Source organism: Marmota monax, unplaced genomic scaffold, assembly GCF_021218885.2.
Source record: "Marmota monax isolate L192 unplaced genomic scaffold, Marmota_monax_Labrador192_F-V1.1 WCK01_AAM20220418_F8-fsc00052, whole genome shotgun sequence".
Taxonomy (NCBI): Eukaryota; Metazoa; Chordata; class Mammalia; order Rodentia; family Sciuridae; genus Marmota; species Marmota monax.
Window position 1 is genome coordinate 7,584,362 of NW_026693473.1, and position 9,473 is coordinate 7,593,834.

The 9,473-nt window shown below is 38.8% G+C and overlaps 1 protein-coding gene across 2 annotated transcripts in view; it reads right to left on the minus strand.

The window, feature by feature from the left end:
- The window catches only part of Pcyt1a (phosphate cytidylyltransferase 1A, choline), a 52,139-nt gene extending 43,319 nt beyond the window's left edge, over positions 1–8,820 (minus strand). Inside the window, exon 1 of one of the 2 annotated variants that reach the window (XM_046457873.2) lies at positions 8,624–8,820. The gene's annotated coding sequence lies outside the window, so the exon portion shown is untranslated. Of the gene's footprint in view, positions 1–8,617 lie in introns of both variants that reach the window. The other variant, XM_046457872.2, reaches the window with a different exon arrangement.
- Positions 8,821–9,473: the final 653 nt, after the last annotated feature.

Genomic DNA, 9,473 nt, shown 5'->3' on the forward strand with positions numbered 1-9,473 from the left:
ATATCTTAGGATATGCTGAAGAGGAAGAAAACACCATATCATATACATTTTATATCAATAACCCTAAAAGAATTCAGAAATTAAAAAGATTAATCCTCATACCTTTCCTCTAGACTAGTAATGCTTAAAATTTGACTTTTTAGGTCTCTCAAGGTTTTTTTTTTTTCCCTTTTCTCAATGGCCCTCTTAGATCAACCATCGGTTCACTCATATCTACTAACTTTTATGTACCACCACAGCTTGTGAAATTATTTAATAATAATTTAAAATAATGTAAAAATTACTAAAATAATGTAAAAATTTAATAATTATTTAAAATAATGTAAAAATTACTCTCCAGTTTCCTTCATGTTCCAATAGATGCCACCTAGACACATCAACTTTGCTACTGACCCAGTATAGAGAAAAGGTACTTGAGAGGATAAGGATATTCTAGGTATAATTAGCACATCATAATATTTTTTAATTTTAATATACTTTCATTTTAATTAGTTTAATATGGTCAGATCCAGGGCTGGGGCTGTAGCTCAGTGGCAGAAGCTCAGTGGCAGAGCTCTTGCCTAGCATGCATGAGGCACTGGATTGGATCCTCAGCACCACATAAAAATAAACAAATAAGGGCTCAGTGAACTGGGTTCAATTCTCAGCACCGCATGTAAATAAATAAATAAAATAAAGATCCATAGGCAACTAAAAATAAAATATTTAAAAATAAATAAAATAAACAAAAAAAGGCATTCTGTCCATCTGCAACTATAAAAAAACTTTTTTTAAAATATGGTAAGATCCATGGGGCTGGGGATGTGGCTCAAGCGGTAGTGAGCTCGCCTGGCATGAGTGCGGCCCGGGTTCAATCCTCAGCACCACATACAAACAAAGATGTTGTGTCTACTGAAAACTAAAAAATAAATACTAAAAAAAAAAAAATATATATATATATATATATATATATATATATATATATATATATATATATATATGGTAAGATCCATATATAGGAGGGAAGTCCACTATAAGAATGTGAAATATTCCATGGACAGATGTGCAACCTGAAAGTTTAGCAATATCTGGGATGTAGATATAATCTTATATACAGATATCTAAAATATAATGTTAACACATTACAATGCATAAAACCCCAGCCATTATCTATGTTGGCCAATTAGAAAGAACCATAGTAAAAAGTGGTCAGGACAAGTGCAATAGCTTGTGTTTACACCACAGTTAAATGCATCTGTTGAAATCTGATATCTCAACAAATAATACAAAGCATTAAATCTTTGTTGGAACAGTTAAATTACTTCTTAGAGGCAAAGTTGTCGATTCAAAACACAGAGATGCTTTGGGAAAGCACAAGAAAAAACAGTAAAGAAAAGTGAGAAAAGAAATGACACTGTTCATCTAAAACAAAACTCACACAATCCAGCACAGCATGAGATTGAAGACTACTTAGAAAGCAAATTTCCACTCAGCAAAGGTAACTCACTGGCTGAGGAGGATTTGCAATGCTTTATGCAGAGGTTCTCTCAGTTCCTGCAATGCTTTCTCCAAAATGGACCAAGCAGTCCTCTCTATTGAGCTTTCTGGGTCAGCAGGGCTAAACACTGAAGAAATGTGATGGTCAAAGCCTGTGCTGGTGAAGACTTCACAAATTTCTTTGTCCAGAGATTTTAGCTTTTCTTCAATTTCAGATTTGACTTTTAAAAATACTTCTGGGTCCATGGGGCTGGGGCTATAGCTCAGTGGCAGAGCACTTGCCTAGCATGAGTGAGGCACTAGGTTCGATCTTCAGCAGCACATAAAAATAAACAAACAAAATAGCGGCATTCTGTCCATCTACAACTACAAAAAATAATTTTTTTTAAATACTTCTGGGTCCAGAGATTGTGAAACTTTATCTAGTTGAGCCCCTTGGGGTGAGAGAAGATGTTGTTCTTAAAGCTTCTCCTGAGAGAGTCCCAAGTAGGTGAAAACCACACACTTTGTTTCATAGTGAAATTCTAGAGACATGGTAGTAGAGGACACCATTGGGTTGGCCAACAGAGTTTCCAAGAGGTCTACTTACAGATGTGTAAAACCTGTAATCCCAGCTGCTTGAGAGGCCAGCCTGGGTAGCTTAGGGAGATCCTGTCTGGCCCTGGCTCCTGTCTCAGAAGAGATGAAAGAGATGGCGGCTGCAGTTGCTTCCCACAGGATCCCCAAGAGGTAGTTAATGCTTGGACTCATGGCCCTAATCAACCACCAACACTATGTTGGAGGGTGCATATCATAATGTCTTAACAGCTTTTTAAGTCATTATACTGAAATTTAACAGTACCTAAAATAACATCATCTTTACAACATTCACAATTGCCCAGTAACCATTTAAATATTTCCAACAAATAGGAACAACATTTCTCAGACTGTTTATGATAACTGCACCTTTTGTAATCAACCAATACCATTCAAGGAAAGATGCAGTGATAGCCCTGGAAAAGGAGGTGACTATAAATTTCTATATTCAAGAGGAAAAGAATATGTATACACACAGAGACTGCCTTAATATCTTTCTTTGTCCAGTGGGAGACAGGATTGGAAAATGATGGCACCTTTTCAGAGCCAATACAGGTCATCTAATGCCCTGCAGATGGATCCTGGCTTTCAGTCATAGCACCCACATAAATTAAATGGGGATGAATCAGAAAGAAAAGCAGTCAGTGGGCTAGGGTTGTGGCTCAGAGGTAGAATACTTGTCTAGCATGCGTGAGGCACTGGGTTTGGTCCTCAGCACCACATAAAAATATTGTGTCCACCTATAACTAAAAAATAAATATAAAAAAAGAAAAAGAAAAGCAGTCAGACATAAATAGAGAATCTCCTTCATGAGCTCTACAAAGGTAGGCCAAAATTTCCTTTTTCCTTACAGAAAGATTTGTCAAAAGATGTATAACAAGAGAAGGCTGAAGGGGGCGCTGACAGCCAGAATGCAGCATTTGTAAGGCATCATCCAACACTGCTACCCATTCAGTCTCTAGATAAGTCACTGTATCTTAGTCACTGAAATTCTCCATGTGAGAACAGATTCTAAATATGGACATTACATGCTCACCTGCCTTCCACCACCACCCTCATGCAGCCTATGAGTACTTCAGGGTCTCCAAAGTTCTCTCAGGATTCAAAATGCAGTGTACTGATTTTTTTTTTACTCAGATTCATAAAATCTGGCATAATTTCTGCTGACTCATCTCCTAGTACACACTGCTCCCCTTGTTCTTCTTTGTTCTAATAAATGCCTGCTTGGATGCATTAACTTTGCTAGAGAAGTGGAAAATATGTTTGTGGAGAGAACAGAATAGTAGTGAGAAGACACCAAGGACAGATCTAGTCAAGTATTTTTTCAATATCAATTCTTGAAGAAGATGAAATCTGGGGGCTAATGTGCACATGTCTTTTTTTTAAATAATTTTTTGATAGTTGTAGATAGATGGCATGCTTTTATTTTACTTATTTTTATATGGTGCTAAGAATCAAACCCAGTACCTCACACATGCTAGGCAAGCACTCTGCACTGAGCTACAGCCCCAGCCCCATGTCTGTCTTAATGATGACACTTTTATGGACTCCAACCTAATCCCCTTCATTCTAATTCCTTTTAGACATGGCAAGCAGCCCAGGGCAAAACAGAAGGTCAACTCAGTTTCCTAAACTATGTAACTACCTCAATGATAGCAAGTTGTAATTATAGGCTCCTATGTTTCAAAAATCTGATTCAAACTTAGCATTCTGTTCCTATTTCCCCCATTTCTGGACTTAACCTTATTTTCTTCAGTGAAACTCCATACTCAGCATTTTTCTGCTGGCATACCAATGCCCAGTTCCAAGGCTAAGTAAGCAAGCTTATTTCTTATGTGGGATATTTACCTACTTCTACCATGGTGGCGCTTAAAAAGGCAAGTTCTATAAATTCCAAGAGGTACATCTAATACTCTTGGCATTCATTAATCATGTCATGCTGTATGTTCAGACCTTTCAGCAGGTAACAGTACAATGGTATCACCCCCCCTATAGGAAGTCCTTTGAAGCTTGAAGGAGGATATGGCTAACCCAAAATAGGAAGGAATGGGTTTCAAGAACCAGCAGAACTCCTGGATCAGGGGTTAGCAAACTATATTTGGCAGGCCAAAGATGGCCCATTGCCGGTTTTTGAAATTTTTACTGAAATTTTACTGGAAAACAGCAGGCTCATTCACTGATATATTGTCCCTGGCTGCTTCTGTGCTACAACAGAACTAAGTAACTGCAACGAGACTATATGACCTGCAATATCTAAAACGTTTGCTATCCAGCCCTTTACCAAAGAAATCTGCAACTCCCATTCTAGATGAAGACAGAATGAGTTTTAATAATTTGGTGACAAATTTTCCTAGATCTGTGTAATCTAAAGTGGAAATGGTGGTAATAATGGGTTTATTTCAAGAAATAATTTTCTGATTTAGGACTACTGTAGTTTAGGTAACTAGCCTGTATATATCATCACACTATATAGAATAAATCAAAAGAATGCTTGATTGGAGAACTTCTAAATAAAAAAAAAATTCACCTAAATAAAAAAGGTGAATTTCACATCACCTACACTAACAGATTAGTTTTAAGCTAAAGTTCAATATTACTGTTCAATATCTGAGGCCCATAAATTGCTACATCTAAGATTTGAGCTTTGAACTTGATCTCTTCACTCTAATTTCTCCAGAGAAACACTTATTCAACAAACATAGAACGATCACTATTCTGTGCAAGACCCTGGTTTAGCCATACAACAAAATAAAATTTATGCTTGGAACTGGCCACATATTTTAGGAAAGAGACTATCCTAGAAATACCAAGGGACATTTGTACCAGTTCTTAATAGTTCAACAATCTTATCCTGCCACTATTCTATCAGAAGATTTAGTGAGTAAAACCTGTGTGCTCTTCCTAGAGCAGATTAGGAAACGTATGTCTCTAAGGCAGTGTCTATGATAGAATTCAGGAAGTCTGTGAATTTGGATCCAAAAAAGTTACATATCTATTTTCACTAACTTCTGATCAAATCACCATTTCTTTCAGTTATGAACAATAAGCATAAGCCACAAATGTTAATAATAAACTTAGTAGATAAACAGACTGCCACCAATAGAAATCATGGATAATTTCTTTTTTAAAAAATTTAGTTGTAGATGGACACAATACCTTTTCTTTTTATTTGTTTTTTATGTGGCACTGAGGATTGAATCCAGTGCCTCACAAGTGCTCTACCATTGAGCTATAACCCCAGCCCAATTTCTTATACTTGCTACAAATTCTCTTTAAACAGTATTTATACCCAAAACCATTTTTAAATTACTGTAGTTATAAGACCTACTGATAGACAATAAGCATTATTTACTGTATTAATAAAAAACACATATAGTGCTATATCATACACTTAAAAATATTTTGATACCTATTTCAATTGGCTTTTCTCATAATTCTATGAGTTTTTGTTTTGTTTTATTTTGTTTTGTTGCATATAAAAACATCATTCCAAGCCAGGTATAGTGGCCCTTGACCGTAATTCCAGCTGCTCAGGAGGCAGAGGAAGGAGGACCATGAGTTCAAGAATAGCCTGGGCAACACAGCAAGATCCCATTTCAAAAGATTCCACAGGTTTCACCATACTGCCAAAGGAGTCATGACAAAAAAGATTAAGACCCCTGTTCTAGGACCAAAAAGTAAGCAACATAATCACATCTATATTAGTTACATCTGATGGAACTCCACAAATTTAAAAAAAAAAAAAAACTCTTTTCTGTTAAGAGTCACACACTTATTATGTTCTCTAGTATAGAGCAAAGACCAATGTCACTATTTTTAGCAGCCCTCACTTCAAACTGGTTTGCAAATACTTGCGCATGTGATACAACAGCCTAGTAGATCCATGGGTTCCCTTAGCTCATTGGCAGTCATCCTAGTTCAAACACAAAAAGTCTCAAATTAACACAACTTTCAACTTCAACTTGTGATTACAAAAAGAAAGGAGGAAAAAGACTGTTTTTAAAAAAGTACCTACCTACAAATCTGGTTTGGAGATAATATAATTTATAATTCAATTATTTAGGAAAACTAAAACAAGAGAAATTGCAATAAAACTTTTCATACTCCCAAAATGAGTCAATATTGACATCAGATAAAGTAACCTGGGACTTCTGAATCCAAGGCTCTATTGGAATAAACCATTCTCCTTAAAGGATCACATATCCAAAGAGGAACTCCCCAAGAAAAATAAAACCCCACCTATTTAAGCAAAGAGAAATTGTATGCTGAGGGGAAAACAAAGTCCATTTTCTCATAAATCAAGCTATCATATTGGGGGTTTTTTATTTTTATATTTTGTTATTGTTGTAGATGGAAAGAATGCTTTTATTTTACTTATTTATTTTTATGTGGTACTGCTGAGGATTGAACCCAGTGCCTCACATGTGCTACGCAAGCACTCTCCCACTGAGTTACATCCCCAGCCCTACCATATTGGTTTTCCGAAGAGAGAGCACAAAGCAGAATAGGTCAAAAAGAATCATTCCATTCAGGCAACACAAAGGATCTCAAAGAGAGTAATGCAGTCCCTAAGCCTAAGTGTTGTTAACAATACTCAGTTAATTTCATCCACATCACAAACAGCCCTCTTGAAAGATAATGAGTAGAAAATGTTTCAGTGGAACTGAAACATCATTTGAATTACCTACAGTATAACACCATTCCCAGTATGTTAGGCTTAGCCTCCAGTACATAAATCATCAAATTGGATAGCTAAATGCATTAAAGAGCCTCCCATATGGCACTCTAGTCACCACTGCTGACACTACTCATCCTTTTGTCTACCTTTTTTCCCATGATGTTCATCATCTGTTTGCCATCATTACTGCACCAAATCCCATTCTCAATTTCTTTTTACTAGCAACTCTATGTACTTGCAGAATCACTAAATATCAAGATTGAATAAGATTTGAAGGTCATACCTCCCTACCTCCATTTTATTCTTGGCAGAATGTTTTTCATCCCTATTTTCAGTTTCCTTCCCAAGCCTTACTTCTACCCTCAAAACTTCCCTTTCCTCAATGTCTATTCCTAGCAGTTTCTCTTACCACAAACATCTAAATATTCACTGCTTCAATAAATGTCACTGTCCTTATTTCAATAAAACTTCTAGTTCCCAACTAAGATCCCAAATTTCAGCCTTTAGTCATAACTAGTCATCTCAATTACATTCAGGAAACCTCCAGACAGTTCAATCAAATAAAGCGTGTGTCCCAACCACAGATCCCATTTTCCAAACTGCATCTCTGTACTTTCAAACAAGCCCCTAATCATAGAATTATTATAGAATTATTACATTTTAGTTCTGAAGAAAACTTAGAAATAACCTGATTCAACGTTTCTCAAACGTTTTACTACACTTTACTTCACACATTTTTGTTTTGTTTTTTTTTGTATTGGGGATTGAACCCAGGGACTGGGTTCACATCCCCAGCCCTATTTTGTATTTTATTTAGAGACAAGATCTCTCTGAATTGCTTAGCGCCTCACCATTGCCGAGGCTGGTTTTGAACTCAAGATCCTCTGGCCAGAACTGCTGGGATTACAGGCCTGCACCCCGCCCCGTTTACTTCAAACACTTTATGATGTAGAAAATACATTTTACATCATAATCTCATATACACTTAAGTGAAACACATTTCATGAAATGATATCCTTACTATGTAAATATACTTAAAATTTCTCTTATTCCATTTAAAAAAAATTTTTTTAGCTGTAGATGAACACAACATCTTTATTTTTAGTTGTTTATTTTTATGTGGTGCTGGGGTTCGAACCCAGAGTCTCACGCATGCAAGGCAAGTGCTCTACCACTGAGCTACAGCCCCAGCCCCTATTCCAATGAATTCACAGCCCGTTAACTGGATGGAACTCACAGTTTGGGAGACATTAATGTATATCTAAACTTCCCATTCACTGATGAAGAAACTAACAGTGGTGAGATAGGTTTCCCAACCACAAAAAGTTTGGTCATAAAATTAAACTCAGGTGTGTCTGATAAGTCCCAGACGAGTGTGCTTTCCACTAACGACCTCTGTCTGGTCACAGTCTTTCGGTCACACGCTATATCAACTGTGCCACAACCCTACAATACCATCCCCAATTACTGGTCTCACCCTCTTCTCCAAGTCAATCCCTCAAAGTGACTGCTCCTTGTTCAGGGTGCCCTCGCAGTTGCTGCTTCATGTTCCCTTCGGTCAGTCACTATCAGTCACTATCCATAGATCAGAGTCTCCTTGAGAGTCACTGCCCGGTGGTCACGGTCCCCTTGCAGTCACTGCCTGGTGTTCTTCGAGGTCAGAGTCCTTCGCATTCACTGCTCCTAGGTCACAGACTCCTCGCAAAGAGTAACCCTGAGTCATAGTCCCCTCGCTGTCACTATCCCTCGGCCACGGTAGCCTCACAGCCCGTTTCACACACCCCTCGCTTTCACTGACCCACTCCCCAGTCAGTCTCTCGCAGTCCCAGACCCCCAGTCTCTCCTCTCAAACAGAGCCGCAAACATATGCACACAGAGGGTTCTCACCAGCACCTCACGCTCCCCCGTGCCTGTTCCGTCGGATTTCTTCCAGGCTCACAGTCACCGACAAGGGAAGTTGAGAAGGTTGCGGGGAGACGCCCGTGGAAGGCAGCTGACGGAACAGCAGGACGGAAGTCCCGCCTCCTGCTCTTTCTCTTGTCAATCCGATCACGACTTCTCCCCGAAACCCTGACCGCTGACACAGTAGTTCCGCTTTCACGGAGGCCCTCGGGGGTGAAGTGACGGAGCAAAAACACCTGAGGCAGGAGATAAGAGTGGCTAAGTAAGGGTCAGCCTCCACCGGAAGCCGCGTGTGTGTGTAGTGAAGATGCCCCCTCCTACTAGGATGTGGATGTGCACATCCTACTGTAACACTAACACTCTCTGCAGTCGGTCAAGAAGCCTTACTCAAGGGCTCCTTGCTGTCCCTTCCCTTCCTACTGGAAGACAGGCTGGCACCCTAGCGTCCACATACTGGTAGCCCGGACGATGCGCCTTTTACCACATACTGGTGGCCCAGACTCTGCGCCCTTTACCACCTTGGTAAAGGAGAATTTGTCCGCTGACAAGTCCTCCTCTCCTTTCTTCCTATTATTTTTGACCAGGTTGATTCACTAAAACATGAGCCTTAGGAATCAGCCGAAAGCTCTTGGAGTGGAGTGAATGCAAGGAGAGCACTGATAGGAAAACACGCAGCAGGGTGTTTGGTGAAGAGAAGCATTTTCCTTTTGTGAAAAAAATAAATAAATAAATAAAACGAACCTTCGGTCTGAGGTTGTGGCTCAGTGGTAGAGACCTCCTCTGGCATGAGTGAGGCACTGGGTTCAAGCCTCAGCACCATATGAAAATAAATAATAAAATA